This window comes from Tachyglossus aculeatus, chromosome 7 (assembly GCF_015852505.1).
Source record: "Tachyglossus aculeatus isolate mTacAcu1 chromosome 7, mTacAcu1.pri, whole genome shotgun sequence".
In the NCBI taxonomy this organism is placed as follows: Eukaryota; Metazoa; Chordata; class Mammalia; order Monotremata; family Tachyglossidae; genus Tachyglossus; species Tachyglossus aculeatus.
This window is the reverse complement of record NC_052072.1, coordinates 28,556,709-28,573,539: the sequence shown is the minus strand read 5'-3', so window position 1 is coordinate 28,573,539 and position 16,831 is coordinate 28,556,709. Positions and strand designations below refer to the sequence as shown.

Below are 16,831 nucleotides of genomic sequence, written 5' to 3'. Positions count from 1 at the left end.
TGCTAGCCCACGAGACAAGAAGGCTGCGGCCATAGAAATATTTTCATAACCGGAATGGCTGTTCTGGGACTTTTACTTATTGGGGCCAAGTTCAGGCTGGTTCTGGTTTATTTCCAGCTCTGCTCCGGGACCTGGATCTATCCCAGGAGGGGCCATATTTGATTTTATAGCAGCTCTTTCAGTATCACCTCTGCTCTACCCTGAACAAATGGCAAGACGGGATTACAAACAATGAGGTCTTGGAATGTAGCCAGCATCAAACACTCACTGTCTCACCCCTTCTCTGAGCACAACACATGAGGAGAATGGATGGCAGCAGAATATTCAATCAACTACTAGATGGTGTGCTAAAGTTGAAGACCACAAACAAGGAGGACCAAACAAATGTTTGAAAGATAAAACGAAGTAGAATTTCAAGCAACGTGGCGTAGCTGAGGATAACTGAGAGGTGTCAGCAGGAGGCTAGACAATTTGGCTAGCTGCAATTAGAAATGGAGTGACTTGGAGAAGATGGAGACAATCAAGAGGCAGGATGAAAAATGGGTCCAGACGCAGAAGACAGCAAATGCAAAGCACAGCCAGGATGGTCTTTAAATGCACACAACATTGTCAGTCACGCACTAGTCTTTTTGACGATGCTCAAACCCTCGGATAAAAATCTCTCACCAGTTATGTCGTCTTTGAACCCAAAGAACAGTTCTATTAGTTATTAATCATTAGTAATGATTTATTGCTCACACTACCTTTGTTCTGAGGAGAAGAAATAGCTTTTCTCATCACTTCTCTGCTCCTGGAAGGCAGCTACCCTTCCGATATACTCCCCATTTAATAAGTGAGATGTGGGAGTCCAGAAAGAGATGGTGAGTTGGGAAAAAAAAAATCACATAATAATTTGGTGGTGGAGGCTGTCTGACAAGGCCTCTCTCCCAAGGAGAGGTAACATTTGACATTTTCACTGTAGACTGAAAGCTTGTTGTGGGCAGGGAACATGTCTACCAACTCTCTGCATTTGCTTTCCCAAGCACTTAGTACAGTGCTTTGCATTCAATAAACACCCAATAAATGTGAGTGATTGATTGATCCCACAGCCAGTTCCAGTATCCAAATGGTGAGATTGTTGTGGAAGGAAAGGTCTGGGAGAGGCATGCGTAGGAGAGATGGCCAGAGATCCTGGAAAAAGAGATCCCAGAAAATAGCTTTAATCTACACTGGTCAAATGGGAGAGAGGGTGGATCTCATTGATCTTCTCCTTTCGCTCCTGGCTGATCAGGGTAACAATAATAATAATAATGATTATGGTATTTGTTAAGTGCTTAACTATGTTCCACACACTGTACTAAGTGCTGGGGTGGATACAAGCAGGTCGGGTTGGACACAGTCCCGGTCCCATGTGGACTCAGTCTCACACCCCATTTTACAGGTGAGGTCCCTGAGGCCCAGAGAAGCAAAATGACTTGCCCAAGGTCACACAGCAGAGAAGAGGCGGAGTGGCTATTAGAACCCATGGCCTTCTTATTCCCAGGCCCGTGCTCTAGCCACTATGCCATGCTGCTTCTCGAGAAGGATGGGGACACTGGAAAACTACAGGTCCTCAGACTGCTTTAGGGGATGTGACTGGTGACTTCGGAGATATTAGATTTTTCCCTTGCATTCAGGAGAGGCTTACTTAGGTTCCTCCCTCCACCCAACCCATACTCCATGAATCACCAAAAGAGAGCCCAAACTCTATACCTTTGATGCCTCACCCACCTCAATCCTCCATCCTCAGGGGAAGTGTACAGAGCTGGGATATGCCCAGCAGAAACGTGGAGCTTGTGTGCCTTTTGGCATTTCCTTCCCTCCCTTGCCCCTTTCCTTACCCCTCTGGGACTGAAAACCATAATAGCAGATGGATAAAGTCATAATAGTAATTGGATAAAACCAAAATGACAGCTGGAGAGAGAGGAGTTCAGCGCATCAGGGCCTGGAAATCTGCCCCTTTAGCGGCCCTCTTTCTCCCATTTCTCACAGAAATGTCCCATTAGGGCAGCCAGCAACGGGACTCCAAAACTCCAGATCCCAAGACCCAAGTGACATCACCCAGGCCACATTAGCCACGGGTGATGAGATGATGTCACACGGCCACCATTTTGCAGAAGTCTGATCAATTCAGATGGCATCGTCCTGAACCCAGAATGTTTCTCAAGGGTGCCCTGATCCTCCTGATTGCTTTAGAGTCTTCCCATTCCCTTCCCGGATCCATGAGAAGTCCAGGGCTGTGAACTTCAGCCATCAGAACTTCAGGGGAGAGAGGCTTGGCACCTAAGATTTAAAAATCGACTTAAGATGGTCCAGTAACTCTACCCAACCTGGGCAAGGGACAGCCCAGCCGGAAACCAGACGGTCCAATATGATACGAGACTTCCGGATATCCCGGTGCTGGTCCCCTCTCCCAGTGACTAGATTATGCCAACCCCTTCTCCCAGCATGCATGCCGGCATTTAGCCTGGGTGAGAAAGAATTGGGCCCAGGAACACCACCGATCTCAGGATCCTGTGGCAGATAAACGCATCTGGGGAAGGCTCAGTGGGCTGCTGCATTTCCTGGCCCCTCAGAGGGAATACACAAGAAGCCTTCCCCACGTTCAGTTATTTTTCACTCTATCAAACCATCTTTCTCCATCTTGAGGGGCCTGTGAATAAGAGGGCAAGAGGAGCTCATCTTCCTAAAAGGTAAAAGTAGCCTTTACCAGCCCAACTGCTTTCCACAGCCCACAAAACCAACAGAAGCATCACCTTTGAATCACTCAACCAGAATAGCACATCCACCCCTGGAGTGATAAAAGGTAAAATAGGATAGCATATCCACACCCTATTCTGCAGGCTGGGGACCTGTGGGGGGCAATACACACTCACACACATGCGCACGTGCCAAAACATCATAAGTTGCTATTTAAGACCTCTAAGCACACTTCAAAAGCCCTGACTTCTCACATTTTCCAGATGGGAAGAGAGACAGAACAGCCTGGGGTTGGAGTTCTGGCAGAGGAAGTTCCTTTGCTCCAAACAGGCCTCCTCTGCCATTGACTCTCTAATAATAATAATAATAATAATAACATTTATTAAGTGCTTACTACGTGCAAAGCACTGTTCTAAGAACTGGGGAGGTTACAAGGTGATCAGGTTGTCCCACGGGGGGCTCACAGTCTTAACCCCCATTTTACAGATGAGTTAACTGAGGCACAAAGAAGTTAAGTGACTTGCCCAAAGTCACCCAGATGACAATTGGTGGAGCGGGATTTGAACCCATGACCTCTGACTCCAAAGCCCATGCTCTTTCCACTGAGCCATGCTGCTGCTTCTCTCTAGACTGTAAACTCCTTGTGGGCAGGGAATGCATCTAACAATTCTGTTGAATTGTGCTCTCCCAAGTCCTTAGTACAGTGGTCTGCATGCAGTAAGTGCTCAATAAATGTTATAGATCGAATGAATGATTGATTGATAGATGATTGATTGACCACACCCTATGTCTTGGAGCAAGCCACTTAACCCCACAGCTCTGTAGCTGAACAATCTCTGCCATCTTTATTCTGGAAAGGATGTTGTGTGGGGACTTTTCCTGAGCGTGGAAAGAAAGGAAGAGGGAGATTTAAAGGGACATTCCCAGCTAGGTCCCCACCCCCACCAAGCCCAGTGGCTGTTCCACCAACCAGCTTCTGTCTTTACCCTGGAAATGGACCTCAAAAGCAGGATATGGGCCCCTCAGAATCTGCTTGGACCCCACCCTCCCTCAGCCCTGAGCAACCAAGCAGGGAAAACTAATAGAACCCTTTCCTCCTCTTCCCCTGTGGAGCTACACTGGAGTTACTGGGGGAAAATTAGGGTGAAACTGGTGCAAATAATTGAACATCTTTCCCAAGAGAGAATTCAGGCCTCGCTGCTTCAGCTGCTACTTAAATGGATGAGCTAATTAATTTAACTAATTGCTCTCAAAGACTAATATTTTTCAATCACGTGACCCAGATGAATAATATCCTTGGTTGTCATTCTCACCAGGTTGATTTTTCTCTCTTCCTCACTGACTCTCCATTTCCTCATCCTCCCAATTGCCATTTCCTCCCTTTCATCCAGGTCCAGAGTGGCGGGCAGGAGACACTTTCTCTGAAGGGGCTTGAAGGCTTTGTCCTTCGTAAGGGCATAAGACCACACCTAACTCCATTCTTGGGTCAGCTAAATGGCCCATCCAAGCTGGTATTCTGTCTTGGACAATGGCGACAATGACAATGAAGGAACAGGGTGATGGTGGCCCTCCCACACCCTGCATACAATGGATGCTCAAAAAATACTGTTGATTATTGATTGACTAATGATAAGGAAAGGATAGGGATGGAAGCCAGGATCAGGGTTTGAGTGAGGATTAGCGTTAGGATACTTCCACTTGGTTTGAGAGATCCTGGAGCATCCAGCTGACTTAGTATAGGGAGTTGTAAGCTCTTCATGGGAAGGAAGAGAAGCAGCTTGGCTCAGTGGAAAGAGCTTTGGAGTCAGAGGTCATGGGTTCCAATCCCAGCTCTGCCAATTGTCAACTGTGTGACTTTGGGCAAGCCACTTAACTTCTCTGGGCCTCAGTTCCCTCATCTGTAAAATGAGGATTAAGTCTGTGAGCCCCACGTGGGACAACCTGTGTAACTTCCCCAGTGCTTAGAACAGTGTTTTACACATAGTAAGTGCTTAATAAATGCCATTAAAAAAAGGGTTTGCAGCTATCACCTCTATTGTATTGTACTTTCCCATGGTAAGCACTCAATAAATCCCACTGATTAATTGATTGCTCTGCAGAGTCTAATATTCTTCTATTCTGCTCTCCAATCAGTGGTATTTATAGAGCACTTTCCCTGTGTAACCTCCCCAGCGCTTAGAACAGTGCTTTGCACATAAGTGCTTAATAAATGCCATTAAAAAAAGGATTTGCAGCTATCACCTCTATTGTATTGTACTTTCCCACGGTAAGCACTCAATAAATCCCACTGATTAATTGATTGCTCCACAGAGTCTAATATCCTTCTATTCTGCTCTCCAATCAGTGGTATTTATAGAGCACTTTCTGCGTGCAGAGCACTGAACTAAGTGCTTGGAAGAGTATAATACAATAGAGTTGGTAGACATTGTCCCTACCCACAAGGATCAGACAGTTTAGAGGGTGAGACAGACATTAAAGTAAATTATAGATTTGTAAATAAGTACTGTAGGACTGAGGGTGGGGCAAATATCAGGTGCTTAAAGGGGTCAGATCCCAGTGTAAAGGCAATACAGAATGGAGAGGGAGTAAGGGGAAATGAGAGCTTAGTTGGGGAAAACCTCTTGGAGATGGGATTTTAATAAGGTTTTGGAGGTGGGGAGAGTGACTGTTTGTCAAGTATGAAGGGGGAGGGAGAGTTCCAGGCCAGAGGAAGGACATGGGCAAAGAGTTGGTGGTGACATAGACTAGTTTGAGGTACAAAAGTAGGTTGGCATCAGGGGAGCAAACTGTATGGACTGGGTTGCAGTAGGAGATCAGCAAGCTAAGGTAGAAAAGGGAGAGCTGATTGAGTCCTTCAAAACAAACACAAGCAAGTTAAAAAACAACAACAAACTCCTTGTTGTTAAGGAGTTTCTGTTCAGTACAAGTCGGAAGGACAACCATTTCAAGCTCCTTGAGGAGTGCTGGGGCAGGGACTGAACAATTTTTTAGAGAAATGATCCAGGCAGCAAAGTGATGTAAGGACTGGAGTGGGGTGAGACAGAAGACAGGGAGGTCAATGAGGAAACTGAAGCAGTAAACAAGGCAGAATATAATAAGTGCTTGGATTGGGGAAATAGCAATTTGGATGAAAAGGAAAGGGTGGATTTTAGTGATGTTGTGAAGGTAGGAGTGACAGGATTTGGTGATAGACTAAATATGTGGGCTGAATTAGAGACACGAATCGAGGCTAATGCCAAGAGAACAGGATTGTGAGACAGGGAAGAGAATTGTGTTGTCTACAATGATTGAAAGGACAGAGGAGGATGGTGTTTGGCTGGAAAGATGAATTCTGTTTTGGTCACATTAAGTCTGAGGTGTCAGCAAGACATCCAAGAAGAGAAGTCCTGAAGACTGAAGGAAATGAGAGACTTCAGAGGAGAGGGTGAGGGCTGGAGAGTTAGATTTGGGAATCGTCCACACAGTAGTTGAAACTGTGGGAGCAAATGAGTTCTCCAAAGTAGTGGAGATGGAGAATAGAAGGGGACCCAGAAATGAGCCTTGAGGGACTCTCACAATTAGAGAATGGGAGTCAAAAATAGGAGCCTGCAGAAGAGGCTGAGGAGGATCAGCCAGAGAGACAGGAGGACAGCTAAGACAGGACAATCAATCAATCAATCAATCAATCATATTTATTGAGCGCTTACTATGTGCAGAGCACTGTACTAAGCGCTTGGGAAGTACAAATTGGCATCACATAGAGACAGTCCCTACCCAACAGTGGGCTCACAGTCTAAAAGGGGGAGACAGAGAACAGAACCAAACATACCAACAAAATAAAATAAGTAGGATAGAAATGTACAAGTAAAATAAATAAATAAATAAATAAATAAATAGAGTAATAAATATGTACAACCATATATACATATATACAGGTGCTGTGGGGAATGGAAGGAGGTAAGACGGGGACAGGTAGGACAGTGTCAGTGAAGCCAAAGTGAGATGATGTTTCAAGGAGACAGAGGTGGTCCATAGTGTTGAAAGAAGCTGAGAGACCGAGGAGTAGGATGGAGTAGAGGGAGTTTGATTTGGTAAGAAGGAGGTCATTGGTGACCTAGAGAAGGCAGTTTCCATGAAGTGTTGGGAACAAAAGTCAGACTGGAAGGGGAAAGAGAATTTGAGGAGAGGAAGTGGAGGCAGCAGGTGTAGACAACTCACTCAAGGAGTTTGGAAAAGAATGGTAGGAGGGAGATGGGACAATAACTGGAGGGAGCCATGGGGTCAAGGGAGGTTTTTTTTTTAAGAATAGGGGATATATGAGCATGTTTGAAAGCAGTGAGGAAGAAGGTATTGAAAAGTGATAGGAACATTTATCTAGCATTTCCTCGCTGTCTGTCCATTCCACTCCTACTTCTGTCTGTTCCTTGTGATGGGAGTCGCCTGTGTCCCTGTGCAGCCCAAAAGGAGTCATGTCCATTCTCAGAAAAAACTGCAAGTGTCTTAAAACAGGACTCTGTCCCCTGGGGTCTCAACTCAGGCTTGCCTTCCTGTCTTTTACTTCACCTTCCTAGATTCTGACTGCCAGAGAGACCTTCAGCAGTTGGCTGATAGAGGAGATAAAGTCTCAGAGCATGGAGGAGAGGAGCGAGATGATTTGGGGCACCATGCAGGATTTTACCTCAGTCCTCCCCAGTCCTCCCTTTTGGGAAAATCTGCCTTGGGCTGCACTCCCTCCCACTGCTGTGTAAGCCTTCCCTGCTGGCATAGTCAATCAGTCAATCATATTTATTGTCCTTGGAGGTAGAGACCAAGCAAGTCTCATTCCCCTTCTCAACAAAAGTTCTTGAAGATAGATAGCAGGCCTCCTTTTTTTAAAAAAAAAATGTATTTGTTAAGCGCTTACTATGTGTCAAGCACTCTTCTAAGTACTGGGGTAGATACAAGTTACTCAGATCGGATGCATTCCCTTTCCCACTAGGGCTCACAGTCTAAGGAGCAGGGAGAACAGTTATTGAATCCCCAATTTTCGGTTGAGGAAACCGAGAGTGACTTGCCCATGGTCACACAGCTGGCAAGTGCTGGAACTGGGATTAGAACCCAGACTATCTGGTGGCCCAGGTCTGTGCTTTATCTATCAGGTCATGCTGCTTCCATCTTGGTATTCTTTCTGCCATTTCACCCTTTCATCTAATGAAACAGATCAAAGGCTCAGGCCTCCATGTCAGCGGTGGAAATATGGTCTCAACCTTCTCTTCTATTTCCCAGAAAAGGGGTGGAGGGGATCTGAGAGACATTACTGGGTCCAGAGAAGGGTTTAATAGTGGGTTAAGCCTGGTGGCAGAGGGATGGAAGAGTTGACCTCTGGAGAGTCTGTCTGGTTCCTCTGACTAGAGACCAAGCTTTGCTGTGTTCCGGGAAACCCTTCCCCTGAAGGAAGGTGAGATGGAAAATGACCACTGGGGACTGGACAAGGGCAGAGAGCAAAGGTCACTCACCTTTTTTGGTGGTATCTGGTCAAATCTTGTCCTGAAAAAATTAGAAAAGAGAGATCAGAGGAGAAGGAAGGGACATGGCAACTGAGACAACAAAAAGGAGAAAAAGGCTCCAGGGGAGAAGGAAGGGAGGATGTTTTGGTGGCCTAATAATCTGGATAATTTAGAAGGGTTGGCATGTCCAAATTAGAGGAAGAATGGGTGTGTGTGTGTGTGTGTGTGTGCATATGTACATGTGCGTGCGTGCGTGAGTGTGTGTTTGTGTGTGCATTTGGTTGAGGGGGGCAGGAAAAAAGTGTTATTTTGACTCAACACTGCAGGAAAACAAGTACAGTAAAGTCATTCCACTCTTCGGCTGAGTGGATTGATTGCACCAGTCAAGTTGTGGCAGAACTTTCAAACCTCCTCTGCCCCAGAAACCAGTGACATCCTGGCTGGGGGCGGGTAGGGTGGGAGGCCTGGACAAGAAGGAGAAGGTGGGAGGGGTTGAGAAGCTGGGAAGTCCTAAAACGCCAGCACCTCCTCCCTCTCCCCCCACCACCAGAGACAGGGGAGTAGCAGGTTTTCTCACAGCAAGCTGTCCCTGTGCCTCCAAGCAGGATGGGATTAACAAGTCAGACATAATTGAAAAGGGATGAGAGGGGCACGGGAGGGTTGATGAGGCTAGCAGCCCCTAGGACATTTTCCTACACAGGATCCCTACCAAGGTGGAGCAGAGTGAGCAGGGGAATCGAGAGAGTTCAGAATCTGGGCAACTGGATTTCCCTGTTTTCATTCATTCATTCAATCATATTTATTGAGCACTTACTGTGTGCAGAGCACTGTACTAAGTGCTTGAGAAGTACAAATTGGCAACATATAGAGATGGTCCCTACCCAACAATGGGCTCACTGCCTGCAGGATCACTTCAGGGGTGGTCCAAGCTCTTCTGAGTCTCCAAGGTCCCTGTCAGGGGCTAGGCTAGTGGTGTCTGAGAGCTAGCTCTCCTCGATGAGGGTTGTGGGGAGAAGAGTGGGTGGTCCCAAGGCCTGAGTGCCCTGCTCTAGCCCCAGGGCATTCTATTTCTCCCTCTTACCCTGGCCTTCCATTTTATTTGTCTAAATCCAGAACGGGACCATTAACCAGTGAAGCAGGGCCAGAGAGAGGACAGCCAATCCCCGGGAGGGCTGGAGGGCTCCCTTGAGAAAGCAGGGTCCGAGGCTGAGGCTGCATCCAGTCCAATTGTGGCCCGAAGCAAGAGAGGATAGAATGGCAGTAAGTACAGCCACCATGTTAAGAGAATGTGTACCCAGCCCTGGGCAAAGTGCCATGTGGAGCATTACCCTGTGGAATCAGGACTGAGAAGTTTTCTAGCCCGCATGAGGAAGACTCATATCCATCGAAAGGAGAAGTAGGATGCTACATAATCCTCATGCAGCCCCAGAACTGAAAAAATGATTCTACTGCATTGTTTGTTTTTTTTTCCAGAGTGATTCCCACTAATTATCTAAATTTGTATCCCAGAATCCCTAGGGATAGGGATTAGTCTCCCTAGTTACCGAGTGGGGAACTTAGGTCCAGAGAGGCTGTCTTGCCCAAAGTTACATTGGGCATCATTGGTGGAATCAGGAAATGAACCCAGCTTTTCCAACTCCCTGCCCTGCATTCTGCTTACTAGATGGAGAATCGTGGGTGGGGAAGGGGAAAAGAGGCTGAGGGAAGAGAAAGAGGAGGGAGGGAGAGGGCCCAGCAGATGGTTGATTGCCATCATAGTTCCAATTACTCTCATCCCCTCTCTCTGAGGAGTTCAAAGCCCTTCACAGATCCTTTTCTCCTTTCTCCTCACAAGACCACCAGAAAGACAAAGGGCCTTGAAGCTTTCCCCGAGACTTTCTGAGGGAAAGGCTAGGAGAGGCTAAGACTTGCCTCTTGTCACATAATTTCAGGGACAGAATGGGGAACAGAAGGCTGTTCTCCTGGCTGCTCAGCCAGCGTGGCTTCTCTCCCACTCCACTGGCAGTGGGTTGTGGGTTGTCAGGGTGGAGGCTTGGTGAATTAGCAGCTGGTGAGAGGGGGTTCCACTTCCTCTCCCACCAAATTCACCAGGGAAGTAACTCCAAACCTTTCTTGCCCATGACCCTCCTCTTAGAACCTTTCAATCAATCAATCAATTATTGAGTGATCACTGTGTGCCGAGTACTGTTCTAAGCACTTAGGAGAGTACCATAGAGTTGGTGGACATGATCCCTGCCCTCAAGGAGCTAGATCACATGCTTTGAATGTATGAGGCCTAAGGTTTGATCACCAGCATTTCCAATTTTATAGGCAGCAGCATTGCTTACTGGATAGAGCACGGTCCTGGGAGTCAGAAGGTCATGGGTTCTAATCACGGCTCTGCCACTTGTCTGCTGTGTGACCTTGGGCAAGTCACTTCACTTCTCTGTGCCTCAGTTACCTCATCTGTAAAATGGGGATTGAGACTGGGAGCCCAGGACAGGGACTGTGTCCAACCCGATTAGCTGGTATCCACCCCAGTGCTTAGTACAGTGCCTGGCACATAGTAAGCACTTCACAAATACTATTAGTATTATTATTTTGTTCCTGGCCTCTGTATTTTCTGTTCCCCGCTGTGTCACTGTATCCCCTGTCCCCTTATATTTCTACCTTTCTCTGCAGCATTTCTATTTTTTTAATCAATCAGTGACATTTATTGAGAACTTACTGAGGTCAGAGAACTGTACTAAGTGCTTGGGAGAGTTATATATAGTAAAGTTCAGAGGAATGATCCCTAACCCCCAAGGAGCCTACAGTCTATTGGGGGAGACAGTCAAACAGAAAAGAAATTACAGATTGGAAAAGAGGCAGAGAATAAGAATATATACCTAAGTACTGTGGCACTGGGGGAGAGGTAAGTATGAAAATGCTAAGGGGTAATAATAATAATAATAATAATAATAATAATAATAATAATAATAATGGTATTCATTAAGTGCTTGCTATGTGTAAAGCACTGTTCTAAGCACTGGGGTGTTACAAGGTGATCAGGTTGTCCCATGTGGGGCTCACAGTCTTAATCCCTATTTTACAGATGAGGTAACTGAGGTACAGAGAAGTTAAGTGACTTGCCCAAAGTCACACAGCTGACAATTGGTGGAGCTGGGATTTGAACCCATGACCTCTGACTCCAAAGCCCGTGCTCTTTCCACTGAGCCACGCTGCTTCTCTAACAGATCTAAGGGCATAGGTGATACAGGGGAGAGGGCAAACAGGGTGGGGAAATGAGGGGTTAGTGAGAGAGAGCCTCTTGGAGGAGATAAGGTTTTAGTAGGGCTTTGGACATGGGGAGAGTGGTGGTCTGTCAGATAAGAAGGGAAGGGAGTCTAGGGCAGAGAGAGAATGAGGGCAAGGGATAGGTGACAAAAAAATGAGATCAAGGTACAGTGAATAGGCTGGTTTTAGAGGAATGAAATGTATAGGCTGGGTTTTAGTGGGAGATCAGCCAAGTAAGGTAGGAGGGGGAGGTATGATTGAAAGATTTAAAATTGACAGCAAGGAGTTTTGGTAGATACAGAGGTTGATGTGTGACCAGTGGAGGTTTATTCAGTGTGGGAAGATAGATGTGCAGAAATTTATTTAGAAAAATGATCTGAGTAGCAGAGTGAAATATAGACTGGAGTGGGGAAAGACTGGAGGCAAGGAGGTCAGTGAAGAGGTGTCAAGGTGGGATACGATAAGAGCTGGAGCCACTGTAGTAGCCATTTGGATGGAGATAATGGAGAGAGAAGGGGAGAGGTTTTTTTACAGGATTTTGTGACAGACTGAATATGTCGGTTGAATGAGAGAGATGAATAGAGGATAATGCCAAGGTCATGGGCTTGTGAGACAGGGAGATTGGTGGTCTATTCAGTGATGGGAAAGTCACAGGGAGAACACAGTTTAGCTGGGAGGATGAGTTCTATTTTGGACATGCTATGTTTGACGTGTCAGTGAGGCATTCCATCAATCAATCAATCAAAAGTATTTCTTGAGAAGTTACTGTGTACTAAGAGCTTGGGAAAGCTCAATATAATAGAGTTAGTAGATGTGATCCCTGCCTTGACATGATTCCTTCCCACAAGGAACTTACAGTCTACAGGGAGAGACAAACATTAAAAGAAACATCCAAGTTGAGATTCATTCAATCACATTTATTGAGTACTTACTGTATGCAGAGCACTGTACTAAGCTCTTGGGAAGTACAAATCAGCAACATATAGAGACGGTCCCTAACCCAACCCTGAAGGCAGCAAGAAATGTGAAACTATAGAGGAGGAATTGTCCACATAGCTGAAGCTGTGGGTGCAAATGAGTTTTCTGAGAGAGTTGGTGCAGATGGAGAATTAAAGGGCAACCAGAACTGAGCCTGGAGGGACCCCCACAGTTAGGGGGTGGGAGGCAGAGGAGGAGCCTGAGAAGGAAAAGCCAGAGAGATAGGAGAACCAGAAGAGGTTGGCATCAGTGAAGTCAAGGTTAGATAATATGTTCAATGTTTTAACTCTTGTATTTGTAAGTGATTAGCAGCTGTTATCCTGGAAGCTTCTTCCACTAATGCCATCATTCGAACTGCCCCACGGGCCAGAAGAGCAGGTTGGAAGAAGCCTGCCCAACCCCACCCAAAACCTCCTCTTTTTTCCAAGTCCCACCCAGGTCCAGCCCCCACCCCCTGGTTTCACAGCCCTGAAAGGCTGGAACCTGTAGAATAGGAGCTCCTGGGAGCAGGAATCATGTCTACCAAATCTATTGCTTTGTACTTGTCCCTAGCATTTAGTACAGTGCTCTGCACACAGTAAGTACTCAATAAATACCACTGATTGATTTATTCAAATCACTAGTCGCACAGGAACCCGGGGCAGAGGTGGTGGTGGTGGTGGCAGCAACAAGTGTTTAAAAATATAGAACAGTTAAGATAATTTTAAAAACGTGTGGGGAAGCAATGAGCTGGGGTGGACTAGAGAGATGGAGGGGAAGAGAGTTCAAGGTGTAAGAGAGGAACAGGAAGCTTGAAGGATGGGATCTGGGAAGGGCAGTGCAAGGGTTGGGAATGGTGAATCTGAGTTTACCAGGAGGAGTGGGACTGGGCTTAAATACCTCAAGAAATCGTGGTCATTGTCCCTCACCCTGCAATCTAATAATCAGTGATAACTACCGAGTACTTACTGAGTGCAGAACACTGCACTAAGCCCTCGTGGGCAGGGAACACGCCTACCACTTCTGTTCTATCGTACTCTCCCAAGTGCTTAATAGAGTCCTCTGGATTCATTCATTCAATCCTATTTATTGAGTGCTTACTATGTGCAGAGCACTGAACTAAGCACTTGGAAAGTACAATTCAGCAACACAGAGACAATCCCTGCCCACAATGGGCTCACAGTCTAGAAGTCTCTGCACTCAGTAAGCTCCCAATACATATAAGTGATCGATCGATTGCTGCTGCCCTGCTGGATAACTGGCATGGTAGTCCTCAATACCTAAGAGAAAACCAGAGCGCCAGAGGCCCGGGGCCAGATGGCCATTCCGGACAGATAACAATAGCTGAGGGTGGGCGTCTGAGATTAAGGCAGGGGATCTGGAGGACATCTAGGGGAGGAATTGGAAAGGGAGTTCAGCAGAGAGGAGCCAAACGGGCATCTGGGCAGCATGAACAGGCCATGTGTGCATCATTAGCTGGTGACCTGGCATCATTCTGGGCCATAAGGCCCCTGAAAATGGCTAGCGTCCATCCTTCTGCCCGCCAGCACCCTTACCCTGCGGGGTACAGCTCTGCCAATGTTCCTCCCTCAGTCTCATTAGAACACTATCTTCCCGAGTCCTGGACTCCCTGTTTCACTCCTTCAACATGTTCCACAGCCGAGTTTATCTTCACTTTAATAAAGACCCTTAGGCAACCTGGCCTGACAGGGCCCTCCGGAAGTCAAGTCAATCGACCTCGACTGCCTTCAGTTCAGCCCCCCAAAAATGCTTTTTTTCTGTACTTAGCTAGAAAAAGCTCCACTGCTACAGCCATTTGATGAGGGTGATTCCCCCTCACTTGCTCGAACCTCCTGTGTCTGACCTGATTGTCTTATGTCTACCTCAGTGCTTGGAACATCATAAGCGCTTAACGAACGCTGTTATGATTCAGTTGCCTAGGTGGTTTGCCTTATAGTTAATGATTTCCTACTTGTAAATCAGGAGGACTTTTCCCCAGCTGGGCCTGCTGACAAAGTCTGGGGCTCAGTGCATGGTAAAATGCTCCTGGGCTGATAAATATTGAAGACTGGGTTAAGTTATGAATGAATTACCCCCTGGAGCTGGAAGTACCACTACCCTTCTTGATCTGCTTCCAAGATCCCCTATCAAGGTCTGGGGGAAACTTATGCCCATAAATCCATCAGTCATTAGTATTTATTGAGCACTTACCCTGTGCAAAGCACTCTCCTAAATTCTTGGGAGTGTACCATAGAGTTAATGAACACAATCCCTGTATTCAAGGGGCTTACAGTCTAGCAGGGGAGACAGACACTAAAATTAATTAGAGGGAGGGGTAACCAACAGAGTTTAAACATATGTGGGCAGGGAACATCTCTCTCCCAAGCACTTAGTACAGTGCTGTACACACAGTAAGTGCTCAGTAAAAATGATTGATTGATTAAGGTGCATATGGGGAAGCGGTAGGGGTGAGTATGCAACTGCTCAGGTAAGAAATCCCTAAGTTTTGAAGGAAAAGAATAAAACAGGCAGAAGGCTGAAACCTTTTTGAACAGATGAATCAAATAAAATGAAAGCTTTGAGCAGTTGGTGTGCAAACATCCAATCATATTATTTAAACAGAAGATGGTGTGGAGAAAAGAAAGAAGAGAGGGAGAAGAGAGAGAAATAGAAAGAGACTGTAAGCTCGTTATGGGCAGGGAACATGCCTAGTAATTCTGTTGTACTCTCCCAAGTGTTTAGAACAGTACTCTGCTGATAGTAAGTGCTCAATAAATACAATTGATTGATTGATTAAAAAAGGGAGCAAAATAAAGAGCGAGAGAAAGGAGAAAACCAAATAAGGAGTAAGAGAGAAAAGGAGAATGAAAGTGATAAACAGCGAAAGAGAGAAAGGGAGTGAAGGAGAACAGTTTCAGCTTAGCCTGCTAGCTTGTAAGCTCCTTGAGGGCAGGAATCATATCTAATTACTCTACTACTCTTTCCAAAGGGCTTAGTACAGTTCTCTTCACACAGTAAGCATTCAGCAAATAACACTGATTGTGCAGTGTTGAGGGACAGGAGGTATGGAAATAAGGAAATGAGAGGATAATCAGGGAGGTCATCCTGAAGGAGATATAATTTCAGAAGGGCTCTCAAGACTGGGAGAACAGTCATGGGCCAGGTGTGAAGGGGGAGGGAGTTCCAGATAGGAAGGAAGGCATAAGCAAGAAGTCACAGTGAGAGATAATAATAATAATAATAATAGTAGTAATGACATTTGTTAAGTGCTTACTATGTGCAAAGCACTGTTCTAAGCGCTGAGGGGATACAAGGTGATCAGGTTGTCCCACGGGGGGCTCACAGTCTTAATCCTCCTTTTACAGATGAGGTAACTGAGGCTCTGAGAAGTTAAGTGACTTGCCCAAGGTCACACAGCAGACATGTGGTGGAGCCGGGATTCGAACCCATGACCTCTGACTCCAAAGCCCTTGCTCTTTCCACTGAGCCACGAGAATGAGGCACCATGAATAGGTTGGCATTAGAGGAGAGAAGCATGGGAGCTGGGTTCTATGGGAGAGGAGTGAGGTTAGGAATGGGGAAATAGCTGATTGCATGTCTGAAAGCTAATGATCAGCAGTTTCTGCTTGCTGTAGCTAGGGACTGGCCACTATTGGAAGTTTCTGAAAAGTGGGGAGAAGTGTGCAAAATGATGTTGTAGAAAAATGATTGGGAAGGAGTTCATTCATTCATTCAATCATATTTATTGAGGGCTTGCTGTGTGCAGAGCACTGTACTAAGTGCTTGGGAAGTACAAGACCTCCTCCAGGAGGCCTTCCCAGACTGAGCGGTTCAGTGCTTGGTCCCCTTCTGTTCTCGATCTACATGCACTCCCTTGGTGACCTCATTCGCTCCCACAGCTTCAACTATCATCTCTACACTGATGACACCCAGATCTACATCTCTGCCCCTGCTCTCACCCCCTCTCTCCAGGCTCGCGTCTCCTCCTGCCTTCAGGACATCTCCATCTGGATGTCTGCCCGCCACCTAAAACTCAACATGTCCAAGACTGAACTCCTTGTCTTCCCTCCCAAACCCTGCCCTCTCCCTGACTCTCCCATCTCTGTTGATGGCACTACCATCCTTCGCGTCTCACAAGCCCGCAACCTTGGTGTCATCCTCGACTCCACTCTCTCATTCACCCCTCACATCCAAGCCGTCACCAAAACCTGCCGGTCTCAGCTCCGCAACATTGCCAAGATCCGCCCTTTCCTCTCCATCCACACCACTACCCTTCTCGTTCAAGCTCTCATCCTATCCCGTCTGGACTACTGCATCAGCCTTCCCTCTGATCTCCCATCCTCGTGTCTCTACCCACTTCAATCCATACTTCATGCTGCTGCCCGGATTGTCTTTGTCCAGAAACGCTCTGGGCATGTTACTCCCCTTCTCAAAAA

General features: G+C 46.5%; 1 protein-coding gene across 3 annotated transcripts in view; it reads right to left on the bottom strand.

The window, feature by feature from the left end:
- SYT2 (synaptotagmin 2) overlaps window positions 1-16,831 on the bottom strand; it is a 168,754-nt gene that overhangs the window by 90,322 nt on the left and 61,601 nt on the right. For all 3 annotated transcript variants that reach the window (XM_038749200.1, XM_038749196.1, XM_038749198.1), the window contains exon 2: window positions 8,193-8,223. The gene's annotated coding sequence lies outside the window, so the exon portion shown is untranslated. The remainder of the gene's footprint in view (window positions 1-8,192; window positions 8,224-16,831) is intronic.